The sequence below is a fragment of the Panthera leo genome, chromosome A1 (genome assembly GCF_018350215.1).
Source record: "Panthera leo isolate Ple1 chromosome A1, P.leo_Ple1_pat1.1, whole genome shotgun sequence".
NCBI lineage: Eukaryota > Metazoa > Chordata > Mammalia > Carnivora > Felidae > Panthera > Panthera leo.
The window spans coordinates 41,777,300-41,790,528 of NC_056679.1; the positions used below are offsets into that span (position 1 = coordinate 41,777,300).

The 13,229-nt window shown below is 34.2% G+C and overlaps 1 protein-coding gene across 5 annotated transcripts in view; it reads right to left on the reverse strand.

Annotated features, from left to right (window-relative positions):
• PCDH9 (protocadherin 9) overlaps positions 1-13,229 on the reverse strand; it is a 920,569-nt gene that overhangs the window by 396,295 nt on the left and 511,045 nt on the right. The gene's annotated exons all lie outside the window — the stretch shown is intronic.

The following is a 13,229-nucleotide window of genomic DNA, read 5'->3' on the forward strand; positions in this document are numbered from 1 at the left end:
TATTTGCAGACTATTTTACACATATCCCACAAAGTTTTATAATCAGACTACACTTGGTCTTTGTGTCATTCTTCTATCTCCAAATTCTTAAATATTCTTTAGTGTGGTATTTTCTAAGTAGGTACTAATGTTAATGTTTAATCTTCCTAGATCTGATTCTCAGAATAAACTTCCTAAATGTCTCATATGTGCTTATTGAGATGTCCTGCAAAGTTTATAAGTAATCTACTTATTTATTTATATAGTCCCATGCTTCTCAAATAGAGAAAGATAGAGATTATTTTGGTATTCCAAATAATGATCAAAATAATCAAGATCATTGTAACACAAACCATTGTCTTTTCACAGCTTAACACTTTCGGTAACTATATGTTTTATTTCATACTGAAAAAGAAAACCACCAACTGATGAAGGGCACATCAAGTGGATTTGGATGATGAGACAGTGATGGGATGAAAAAAAATTGTCTTTTAACCATTGTACTTATTTAAAATATGCTCATGGTCAAAATACCCTGGAAACAATTATTTTAATTGCATTTTGTAGATGAGCAAATTGGGGTTCATATACTTAGTAAAATTAAAAGATAAGTATGAGGGCTAGAATTTATATTTAACTTACTCACCATAATATCTATTTATACAAAGAGGGAAGGTGATATACATATCCACACATACATACATTAACACACACACACACACACACACACGCACACACACACACACACTAAGAGGTAAGGTTCTCTATACACAAACACACACACATATCACTTTATAAAGTGTTTTCATATATGTTCTGTTATTTATCCTTCACAACCATTTTTTTGTGTCTTTGTGTCAAATTTTTTGTAGGTATACAAACTGACATTCCAAGGGGTTAAATGACATTTAAAAATACTCCTATAACCCACTGAGGTGGGACTCCAGATGTTGTTGAATCTAATTTGATAATCCACTACACCATAGTAGTAGAAAAATGACTCCTGTTTATGTGTATATCTTAAAACTATGAATGATAGAATTAGAAGGTTGTAAAATATTCTTTGTCTTAAAATTACTAAGTGCTAAGAGGCAAAAACAAAGGCATAAAAGTCATCACAGATAATAATTTCTAGAAAGCTAATTATTAAGTTGTCATAAGAATTATAAGCAATTGTAGAGGGAACAGGAACAAATGCTTTGATGATTCAAACTTTCCAATGAGACGGAAACACCCAAAAAAGTACTGCCCCCCCAAATAAACACCAGACTCAAGCATGTCTTATGATAGTTCTGAGTTTAAGCATGGCCTGTAAGAGAAGAGTCCTAATATTTCCTTGAGTAAATTTATTTTTATCTTCCCAAAGCCTTGGTGTTACATGGCTGGAAGCATGGGGGAGGTGTCCTGGAATCATGGGTGCAGGACTGTTCCAGGGGCCAGCCTATAGCTGAGCAGACTCCAAGCCTATGAGTCGGTGATAAAGAAGCTAGTGAAAGTATTTCCTGCCTGCAGATTTAGTTTTTAATCTAAATTTACAAACCTTAGTTAATATGGCTTAACTTTTTATTTCTTATATTCAAACAGGAACCCATTGCCTAATGTAAATGTTAATAGTAAATTTTTCAGATATTACAGAAGAAAGGGTGGTTTAATAGGCTGAATTTGGTCTTGGAGGCTTCGATCCCATCTTTGCTACTCTGTAGCTAAATGGTCTTAGAGAAGTTTTAATGTCTTGTTTACTTAAAAATAATCTCTCTCATTTTCATGAATGTGCTGATATTATGGATTAAATATGAACATGAAACATGAGTTAGTGCTCACTATAAAGTGATGATAGAAATGATGAAGGTAGCTAAACATTTGGATTACTTTTGTTTAAGTGAATAATGTGAAGAAGACTTTAGATCTGTTACTAAACAACCATAGTAAAGTTGATTAGCATCAGAATTCAAACAATATAGTAACTTGAAAATGATCTCAGATCTCTTTTCTAAGCAACTCTGATGAAGTTATTCATCTAGGACATAATAACAAATAAGGGGACATATTGTTGACAGCACCAGAGGTTTAAGTAACAACAAGAATGGCAGTTCAGTAGAAGAAGGAAGGATCTGTGGCCCTAAAGCTATAATTGAATCCTCCACCTCTTTGGTTGGCCCCAAGGTGCAAATTAATTCCTCATGGCCAAGCCACTACGTCTGACCCCTTAGGTAACCTAAGGGAGAAATGGGCAGAATCAATATTAAATGTTGTTAAATATCTTTAATTTAGGACCAGCAACTAGATTTCATTTAAAATATTTATATTAGATGATATAAAAATAAAGGGAAAAAGCATTTACATAGAGATATAACACCAGTAGTTATTTTTTAAAAAAATGGGGAATATCCAAACATTCTTTTTCTTCTAAGAACCACTAGAACTCTACTAAGTGCCATATAGGCCACACACAATTCTTTATATATATATAACATATATATATATAATATAACATATATATATGTTATATATATATAATATATATAAATACTATTTATATATATATTTATATACAAATTTATATATATTATATACATATATAATGTATGTATGTGGTGTGTATATATATATATACTGCATTTTGTAGCAGAATTGTATGTGGTGTGTACACACCACATACAATTCTGCTACAAAATGCAAAGTTAAGAAAGTTTAGGAGCTGTATCTTTCAGGAAACCAAAAATATTAAATACATTCTATGGAATGATTTTTAATATTTAGATGTCAATCATGAAAAAGAAACCAAGGGAAAAAACCCCTCAACACATTAAGTAAAACTAAGATACCAATAAATTCTGACACATAATAAAGTACAAAAGAGAAGGTTATAATAATGAGATAATTAGAGAGTATAATAGTAACTTGATGACTGTATATTCTGGGCCCAAAAATCCAGACGGAATTGTCAGTATACACAGTAAAGAATTTTATACAGTAGAATAAAGATAAATAGCATTAAGTGAGTCCATAATATCTGTGCACCTACACTGAATATGACTATATCACAGTGTAAGAGTGACTGTCATACACATAAAAAAATCCATTTATGCAAAAGTTTCTAAATGTTATGGGTTTGTAACCACTAGTATTAACTTAATACAAATGTGTTTATACACAGAACGTGCAAGTGCTTTTAATGAAGTATGTATAAAACCATCCTGCTGTTATATAGGCTGTGCTGATTGCATTTTACTAATTTGGGGACAATATAATGCAATATGAAGAAACAATGTAACCAAGTTATGTTTCCTCAAGCTGGGTCCTTAGAATACCAAGAGTGCACCAAGCTCAAATATATCTTGGAAATTCAGCATATTATGTATTCCTGTCTTGGATGTATAAAGCACATTGGCATACTGAAGTCTCTGTGAAGTCCTGCAGTACAGATACTTATTTATCTTTGTTTAATTTAGTGTGTTTTGTTATCACCTATTAACATTTCAAGAATGTATAATATGCGTTGTGAAATGCTGATCTAAACTATAATTATGAAAGTTCTTTGAATATATTTATATTAGATCTTGGATATTTTTTATTTTTCTTGATTTTTCTCATAAAAACATGACAGAACTCATATTCCCCTATAGCCATATCCTGGTTCAGAAAGAAACACCTAGAACTTACAGAGCAATTTATATTTTTAAAATACAGTGCATTTCATCTGGCAATATTCTCCTGAAGCATTAGCAGCTACCCCAAATACGAAATCAGGAATCCTCATGTCACAGCTAGATCTCTGAAAGCCAATATCATTAGCACCTAGTCAGTATGTAAACCTCCAATATTTTTCTAAAACCACTGAAGTCTGTATCTTTCCTTATGGCCTGCCACTGTCTTCTTTTACAGTGCTGCTCTCAATCTATCTCAAGTACTAGAAATTCCTCTTATTGCCCCAAACTTCCAACAAAATGAACCTCCAGTTTATAACCTTACTACGGTTTCTACTCATTTTCTGAGGGGATAAATTTATGAACACAGACCCAAAAGGGATATCCTGGTCTCTGGTTCTTTCTACTGGGTGTCATTTATCTTTAGCCATTGTCTAAATACACTTGCTCAAAGGAAGACTTTAATACCCTCCTTACTTTCTGCAGTACTTAACGGTGACCTAGATAATCATGGACATTTGCCAGAACTGTCATCCATGTGCAAATGGCCTCATAATATTAAAAGGTAAGTGCTGCTTGCGTTTTCTTAAAACTAAAGCTATATATCAGGTACGTGAATATACCAAATTAGAATGTGCTCCACGATAATTACATAGTTAGAATATGATGCACTTAATGTTTTGATTTTGGCAATAACAACAGCTAGCATTTATTGGTGATCTTATTTAGTGGTAGGCACTGTTATCCCCATTCTACAAATGAGCACACTAAATCTCAAAGAGATTGAGCACATTTTTCCAACTTAAACAATTAGGAAGTGTGGGAGATAGACTTCCCTGGAAGCCATGATTAATTGTATTATGTTACCCTTCTTCTACTCCAACAATTATTAATTGGACTCGGTTGTTTTAGATAGCCCAAGCTGAGTACCTTCACTCTGAAATTCTCCTGTGGGAGACATTTCTGTCTCAGTGTCAGCTAATCTTTTGAATGTGTGATTTGTGGGGCAGCCATTTTCCTCCTCGTGGAGAAAGACAAGTGGAAGAGAGAAGAATAAAACAAATGTGACAAAAAAAAAAATGAAGGACTCCTATTTCTTACTCTTGCAAATTTCTAATTTCTGCTCTTATGTTACAAGGTATACCCATAAATTTTCATATTAAATCACCACACAATTATATTTCCAACATAAGTAATTTGGCATTGCTTTACATTATATGACACCAAATAGTTTCTTGCTAATATTCTAAGTCTGCCTGATTCTTTGCCTTATTATGTGGCTTTTCCTTTAAGTTTCCTTCTCCTGTCTCTCTTAGGAAGGAAGGAAGGAAGGAAGGAAAGAAAGAAAGAAAGAAAGAAAGAAAGAAAGAAAGAAAGAAAAAGAAAAAAGAAGTTATGCCCTTCCTTTCTGGATATCTATAAAACAGACAGCTCCACATGTAACACTTTATAGAAACGGAATCATCCTTGATAAAATGAACAATCATTCCTAATTGAAATTTTTAGAATAAAGTGTTGAAAAAGCGAACAGAATTAGGTTTTACAAATTCAGGGAAATGCTGTAAGAAAATCACACCAAAGGATCTGTATGTGTTTAAAATAACTATAAATGAAAGTTATCTCAGTGCTCTACTTAAAAATACAGTTGCAAATAAAGTCAAGTAGTTATACGAAGTATTGACTGTGGTTTAAGGTAGGGAGTTCACTTGGAAGCAGATGGCCTGAAGAAGGAAGGAGCAGGGCATAATCATAAATCATAACAGAAGAAGACAAAGGACGAGGAAGCAAGGCAAGGAGGGTAAAAGAAGCCGGATAACAAAAGATCCAAGCAGAAGCAAAAGAGAAGGGGGTAAAAGGAAGGGCACAGTAATAAAAGGAAGGATAGGGATGCCAACATGATGTAACATGCCCAGAATTCTAATGAAAAGCTGCAGCACTGGAGAGCATAGAGCTAAGGAGCAACAGTAAAAGGCCACACAACAGTAGGACAGTTTTTAAATGTAGCATTGTGCCAGGGGGCTTGTAGTGAGCCTCACCCCACAGAGAGTCCTTTAAAATTTAAAGTACATCGCTTTGCTTAATTGGAAGTCATTCTTTAAAAGAAGGCCACAGGTTTAGGGAAGAAAAACCTGACAACAGAACGCAATGAAAGAAGAAAAGAGGTGAAAGACAAAAGTGGGCAACATTACAATAACAGCAGTGCTAATCAATTATGATGTTGACCGTGCCCAGAATGTTTTTTTCCTCCCTTTAGAAAACATTCTGCTTCTTTCCAAATTACTTCAACTCATAGTTAAGGTATCCCCACATATCAATCTAATACTTGGGATTTCCACACAACTCATTGGACTATTTTTTTACTACAGGTGTTATTTGAATAAGGCAACAATCATATTTCAGTTAACTGTGTCCTTGCAGAGATGAGTTAAACTTAGGTCAGAAGCACTACGTGGAAAACTACAAGAGCTTAGAGCTTAAAGTTGCCACCAGGAGTCATGCTTCATCCAACGTAGCAACAAAATTCTAGACACGTTGATATGGATGTAAATCTTCATATTTCTACCCTTGTCTTTTTTACCTAATTTACTTCCATGGTCATCTTATTTAGGGTGAAAGACTGAATATACAGGCAATGACCAGACAAATATGACAACAGAACTCTGACCCACATAAAATGTCCATTAAGCCAAGCCACAATCTCTGCAGCAACTATTCCAGAACAGTTAGTACTTTGTCAACAAATGCTTGCTATTTTGCTACCACCCCTTTCCCTTTACAACTCAAGTGAGACCAAACAGTAAGCCAAATCACCTTCTGGAACCAATCTAAGGCCCCACTTTTAATGAGCTCACCTCCAGCTTCCCCATGCCAACAACCTCCAATTAGAGCATGTCTGAAGTCTTCCTTTTATTTCCCCCTTACTCTCCTGACTGTCTTGAAAGATGCCGAACACAAGTGATGGCTGAGTCCCTTGATGTAATAAGCTCTGAATTACTGACCTCTCTTTGTTCTCATTTGGGTGGTCTTGTATATTGCTACAAATGCTTGGGTTAAAAATATCATATCAATGCTCATGACTCCCAGTATTATACTTCTAGCCCAGACTTCCCCTGAATGCCTGACTTCCTTCACAACATCAGTACATGGAAATTTAGTGACTTTGTTAAAGTTAACAAGTGCAAAAATACCGACACCCCACACATTTCCTAAATGCTCTACCATTCCAGTGTCCTAAGTCCAATATTTTGACAAAGCTCATGATTTCTCTCATTTCACATGCTTTGCATCGATTCAATGGTAAATTCCAATCACCCAAAAGATATCCAGAATATGATTAAATTGTACTGTTTTACCATTACCTACTTAGTTGTTTGTCCACGGTATCATCACCTTTCTTCCAAATAACTGTAATAGCCTTTTAATTGATTTCCCTGCTTCTACCCTTGACCTCCTATTTCCTGTCAAAACCACATCCACAGTGGTCCTTTTAAAGTGTCAATCAATTTGGCACTTCTCTGCTCCCTTTCTCACTCGGAATAATTGTCAATGTTTTAAAATTCTCTACAAGGTCTTACATAATCTAGTTATCACCTTCTCTCCCTCAGTTAACTCCCAGCTACAGCTATATGGAGTGTGCTAGTTACCTCTCCAAAGGCTGAGCAATGACCTTTGATAGAAGTCTTGTTTGAAAAAAGAAAAACAAGTGTTAAAGGATAAATTTTAAAAGAATAAAACCATAATTCTCACACAAGTATAACATAAATGATGTCAAATAATCTATTTATCTTTTTAATTAATGAGGGAACCAGTAAGATGTTACAACTTGTTCCAAGGAGATCCAAAAAAAAGCAGAGACATATACAGAGACTAAGGGATTCTGAAATGAATTTACAAATAGATGCAGATCAGAATTAGCCAAAGGAGCAATTAGTTTTCTGTGTATAAGGATCATTTCCATTATTATCACTTTTCTCCAACCTCTGCAGTTTTAAAATAGTCCAACACAATGAAAGGCAGAAACAGTAAATAATCACATGAGTGAGTTAGAACATTTCCTAGTGTTTTCTTTTTTTTTTTTTCGTTTTCGTTCTTTTGTTTACTTAAAAATGTTTCAAAACTTTTCCTAGCAAAAGGAAGAAACTGGGAGGAAGAGGGGAGGAAGGGAGAGAGGAGGAAGGGGCAAGGGAGGGAAGGGGAGAAGAGAGAAAGGGAGGGGAAGAATGTGTTTCTGTGCATCATGTGAAGAGAACTCAACTTTCTTTAAAATTTGAAAGAGGCAACATGGAAAGATCACACAAGTCAAAACCAGACCTGAAGATGATAAGATGTATTGTGAGAATTCAGGAAATGGATTTTGAGCTGTAATAGGGAAGTAGAGTTGGGCTAAAGAAGGCTTGATAAAAAATTTTTAGGTTGTGATCTCACAGTCATGGGTTTGAGCCCTAGGTCCGGCTCTGCATTGACAGCTCAGAGCCTGGAGCCTACTTTGGATTCTGTTTCCCTCTCTCTCTTCTCTTCCCCCACTTGTGTGCACACGCATGCACACTCTCTCTCTTTCAAAAATAAATGAACATTAAAAAAAGCATACATATACAGAGAGTAAGAAAAATGGAGAAGTATAGGAATCTCTTTAAAGCACAACATTAGGATGAAGATTCAAGAGTTCTTACTACTCTAGTCCCTACAGGTACATTTGAGTCACTATGTCTCTCATGGTTATGAGAATATACTCCCATCCCTGTGAATACCAGCTGTTCCAAAGGCTTTGGTGGGATTCCTGTTCCACTTACTCCCAAAATTATCTCAAAATAACCTTGCAATATTTGAGGTAGCTTGAATTAGTCTTTTTCCCCCTCCTACATAGCAAAGACCCCAAATATAGCAGTATTCATGTTAGTATTTGATTTATACCACAATTCTTGGGGTGTAGTATGAGTTACATAAATGCTTAGACAACGAAAGTGTCTTGAACAAATGTAGTCAAATTTCTTGAAGTCAGCCAACCCGTCTTTTCGACTCCTTGTGCATCTAAAGTATATTCACTAACAGCAAGAAGCTTCTTCTCACATATCAGCCCCACTTGTTCACCTCTTTTCTCACAGATCTTTAGGTATACTGACTTTTTTAACCCAAGAGTTTCAATAACATAATTATTTACACATTAAATTTACAATCTCTTTCTCTTTCAAATATAGTAAAAGAGGGTAGGTAGTTCAGTGTTTTCCTTTAGTCATCTGCCTAATAATGAAATTTAAGCCTCTGTTGCTCATTGTCTATCTTTTACTCTATGCTCTATTTCTCAAAAAATAAAACCATGAAGAGATTTGTTGAAATTCCTAACAGAGGTAAAAAAATCAGTAGAATATACTACAAAATTTTGAGTTTTAACCATGAAAAAACAAGTCTAATAAAAATGGATTATACTTTTATAGGTAATATTCTACTCTGTGTTAAGGATATAGATATAGAAAGAAAAATGGGGGTGCCTGAGTGGTTCAGTTGGTTAAGTGTCTGACTCTTGATTTTGGCTCAGGTCACGATCTCATGGTTCATGAGATCGAGCCCTGCATCAGGCTCTGCGCTGACAGCATGGAGCCTGCTTGGAATTCTCTCTCCCTTTCTCTCTGCTCCTCCTTCACACGCCCTCTCTCTCTCTCTCTCTCTCTCTCTCAAAAACAAAACAAAACAAAACAAACAAAAAAAAAACTCCAAAGAACAAAACCCTTAAAAAGAATACAAATAGGAATTTATATATGACAGGTAGAGCCAAATTATTCCCTTCCTCTCTCTCCTATCCCTCATCTTACCTTTGTTCTTTTTCTTCTAAAAATGTGATTGATGTAGAAAATTAATTTAAACTGAGTACAAAAGGAAAAGCATCCCCATGGTTCATTTTTCCAATGAGGTACCAATATTGGAAACATCACTTTATAACTTAAAGAATTTTAAGGCCTTATATCATCTAGGAGACCAGAAAACCACTAGTAGTTGGTGTTTAAAACACTCCTAGAAGAGTCTCAGTGTCAAAGAACTCATTATTTTGAGGCAGACATTTTAGGTACTGATAACTATGAGTAAATTTATTTTTGTACATTAATTCAAAAATATTCCTCTCTGTGGAGCACCTGGTGGCTTAGTCGGTTAAGTATCTGACTTCAACTGAGGTGATGATCTCACAGCTCATGAGTTCAAGCCCCACATCAGACTCTGCTGTCAGTGCAGGGCCCACTTCAGATCCTCTGTCCTCCTCGCTCTTTGCCCCTCCCCCCATGCTCGCTCTCTCTCTTTCCCTCCCTCTCTCCAAAATAAATAAACATTAAAAAAATAAAACTATGTTTCTCTGTAATTCCTACTTGATCATTCAGAATAATACAAAAATAAACCTAATTCCCTTTTTCACATGATAATCCTTAAATGTAAAAGAATCGTTATACTCTTCCTAAAGCATCTCAGTCTGGGAAACTATCCTTCACATTATATGATATACATACAATTCACTATTTTAATTATATTGTTCAATAACTCTAATTTTTTACAATTACTTTTATTTTAGGGCAACAATGCTATACTGCTATACTGCTCGATTCCTCTGTACACTGGAGTTACCAAATAATTGTTTGTTCTTAAACCATATTCTCATCTTTCTGGGGCCTGTGAATTATGTAGATATGCCAATTAATAAAACCTAGAAGCTTCATTAGGGATATTTTGTTTGCTTTTAATTTTTATATTTTCTCCGCTGTCTCTGTCTCTTTGTCTCTTTCATCATGCTATATTGCTATTCCTTAGGAGATAATAGTTAATTTAATTCTCCAGGTTTAATACTCTCCAAACTAGATCTTGCCCCTTCCTAATTTGTGCAACTGATTCTTTAATTTGGTACTTTTACATTTGTCTTGTTAAGATTTCTTTTGATTCTTCCTTCAATATATAAATCATCAATCTTTAGACTAAGTAAACAAGTATCATTGGAGGGGAATTTCTTAAACTTGATAAAGACTATCTACAAAAAAATCCCTAAAGTTAACATCATACTTAATAGTGAGAAACTCAAAGATTTCTCACTATGATCAGGTACAAGGCAAGGATGTCCCTCTCACTACTCCTTTGCAAGGTCATACTGGAAGTCCTTCCTAATGCAACAAGGCAAGGAAAGATAATAAGGGTATACCCATTGGAAAGGAAGAAGTAAAACTGTCTTTGTTCATGGATGACATCATCATCAATTACCACTTATTTGTTGATGAGTTGTGTTGTATCTTCAGTGTAGATATTTCCTCTGAGCCTTGAACCTAGAAATTTGACTCTTTATAGCACTGAGTATCTATGCCATATTTACTTGAATGTCTTAGAAATCTCTAATAGCCAACATATCTAAAAGTAGGCTCAACATCTTATTCTCAAACCTGTTGTTCTTCTTGTGTTCCTTTGATGAGTGAATTAAGATAGTATCATACTCTTCCCAGTCATGTGATACCCAAATTGGATCTCTGCTGGATATCTTTAGTCCTCCATTTCTTTTTGGCTCAAAACTTGTCACAAATTCCCCTTGGGTCAGGCTGTCATCGTTACATTCCAGTGTTAGTACAATAGACAATCAAGGGCACTCCTTACTTTTATTCCTGTGTGTGTGTGTGTGTATGCTACTAAGCATGCATTTTTTTAAAAACTTCACCATTATTCTGCTTCCAGTAACATTTCCATAAAATGAAAATCAATTTGTTACTTCTCTGTTTAACAATCTTCAAAACTTCCTTTTAGCTTCAGTAGACAGTCCAAACTTCTTAGAATATATGACATGCTTCTAGGGACTGTTTCAGTCTTTATTTTCAGCTGCCTTTATTTCCAACCTCTGCACTCTTTTCTTCCTGTCACTGAACAAATTGCTATTTACCCTAGTTACCAACTTACATTGCTATCGTTGCTCCTTCTGCTTGGGAAAACTCTTTCAAATACCTACTAGGTCAATGTTGCTTGGTTAACTCCTATTCTTTTTTCAGTCCATGAAGACTTTCTTGAGATTTCTTGACATTTTATGCACTGACTGTCCTTTGTGCTAACCAAAATTTTAGAACTTATCACAATGTGCTAAACAGTAAGTCAGACTTTCTGCTTGTCTGACTTGCCAAGCAGAATATGGATTATTTAAGAGCCCAAAACACAGCATCTTATTCCATCTTAGTCCCTATAACCTCAAAGACTACAGAATACCTATGTTTAATAAAAGTTTTCTGAATGACTGTCAAGCCATTGCTTTGTGTTCATTTCATTTTTAAATACATTTCACCAACTACAGTGGACCTGTTGCCCCATTATGCATTTTCTACAGATTTATGGTTTTCAGTATATTCTGAAACTTCTAATCATTTAACTATTTAATTCTAATGACAATATCTTATATCTGTATATATATATAGTCAAAGAATGGATAAATATAATTCCAAAGAGGGACAGTTAATTGTGATTCAATAAAATCCTTAGGCTTAGAAAAGGATCTTTCCAAGAGAATAGCCAGTTTTTTTCCAAGTCTATGCAGGAGGAAATGGTAGTAATCAAAGAATAAACCTTCATTAGAGGGTTTAATTTATTTCCAATAAAAACCTTTAGAAACTAAAATAACCTGCTAAGGAAGTTTATGGAATTTCTTCTGTACAAGCATGACAGCTATATATAGGATTGCTATTGAAGTCAGACAGTTTGTATCCAATTTGTGTCTGAATATGGTTCTAGTGAAAACAGAGAAGATAGCTTTTTAGGGTTATTTTTTTAGCCTTTTAGATTTTGAATCCACCTTATTTTATTTATGATCATGAAATTCTTGAATAGTATACCCAGATAATGCTCCATATTGTTTCATTAGCCTAATAAAATAAAACCTTGTGTTTCCTATACAAGAGAAATGTAAATTATCTGTACAATATTAAGTTTATAAATGTGTTTTCCAAGACACAACATGATGGATTATAGTCCCACTGAACATTCAATATGAGTTCTTGCATGGAAAGGAAAAGGAAATTCACTTTGAACTGAATTGAGATAAACATATCTCATAAGTGAATCAAGTTTCAATAATTCACAAGCAGTAAAACCCAAAGTAAGTCAAAGGAAATATATTATAAGTGCCATAGCCCAAATCCAAACTAGTATTATCATAATATTAAATTATATGTCCTATTTATCAATAGATTTCTCTTCCACACCTTTCTGGAAAACACAGTTTGAAATATCTCATATCAATATTCAATAAAAGTGTATATTTTATATCATTAAATATAGACTCTGCTATATTTCTTAAAACATTTGATGTTGCTTTATTATCTTTTGTGAACCATAAAAATGTCACCATATGTGGATGGCTATAAGCACTAGTATACTTCTCTTGAAAAGTCAAAATATTTTTGGAAAAATTTTTTGCTCATTTATTTTCTTTCTTACATCTAAGATTCTTTTTGATTTGAAAATAAAATGCAATCTTCAATTTTTTAGGTAATATTTTTAAAATTCAACCTGCTGTTATCATCTGTGATGTAATATAAAATTTAATGTCTACACTGATCTGGCTTAAATAATATCTAGATGTTTGCATATAGGCAAAATTTGGGA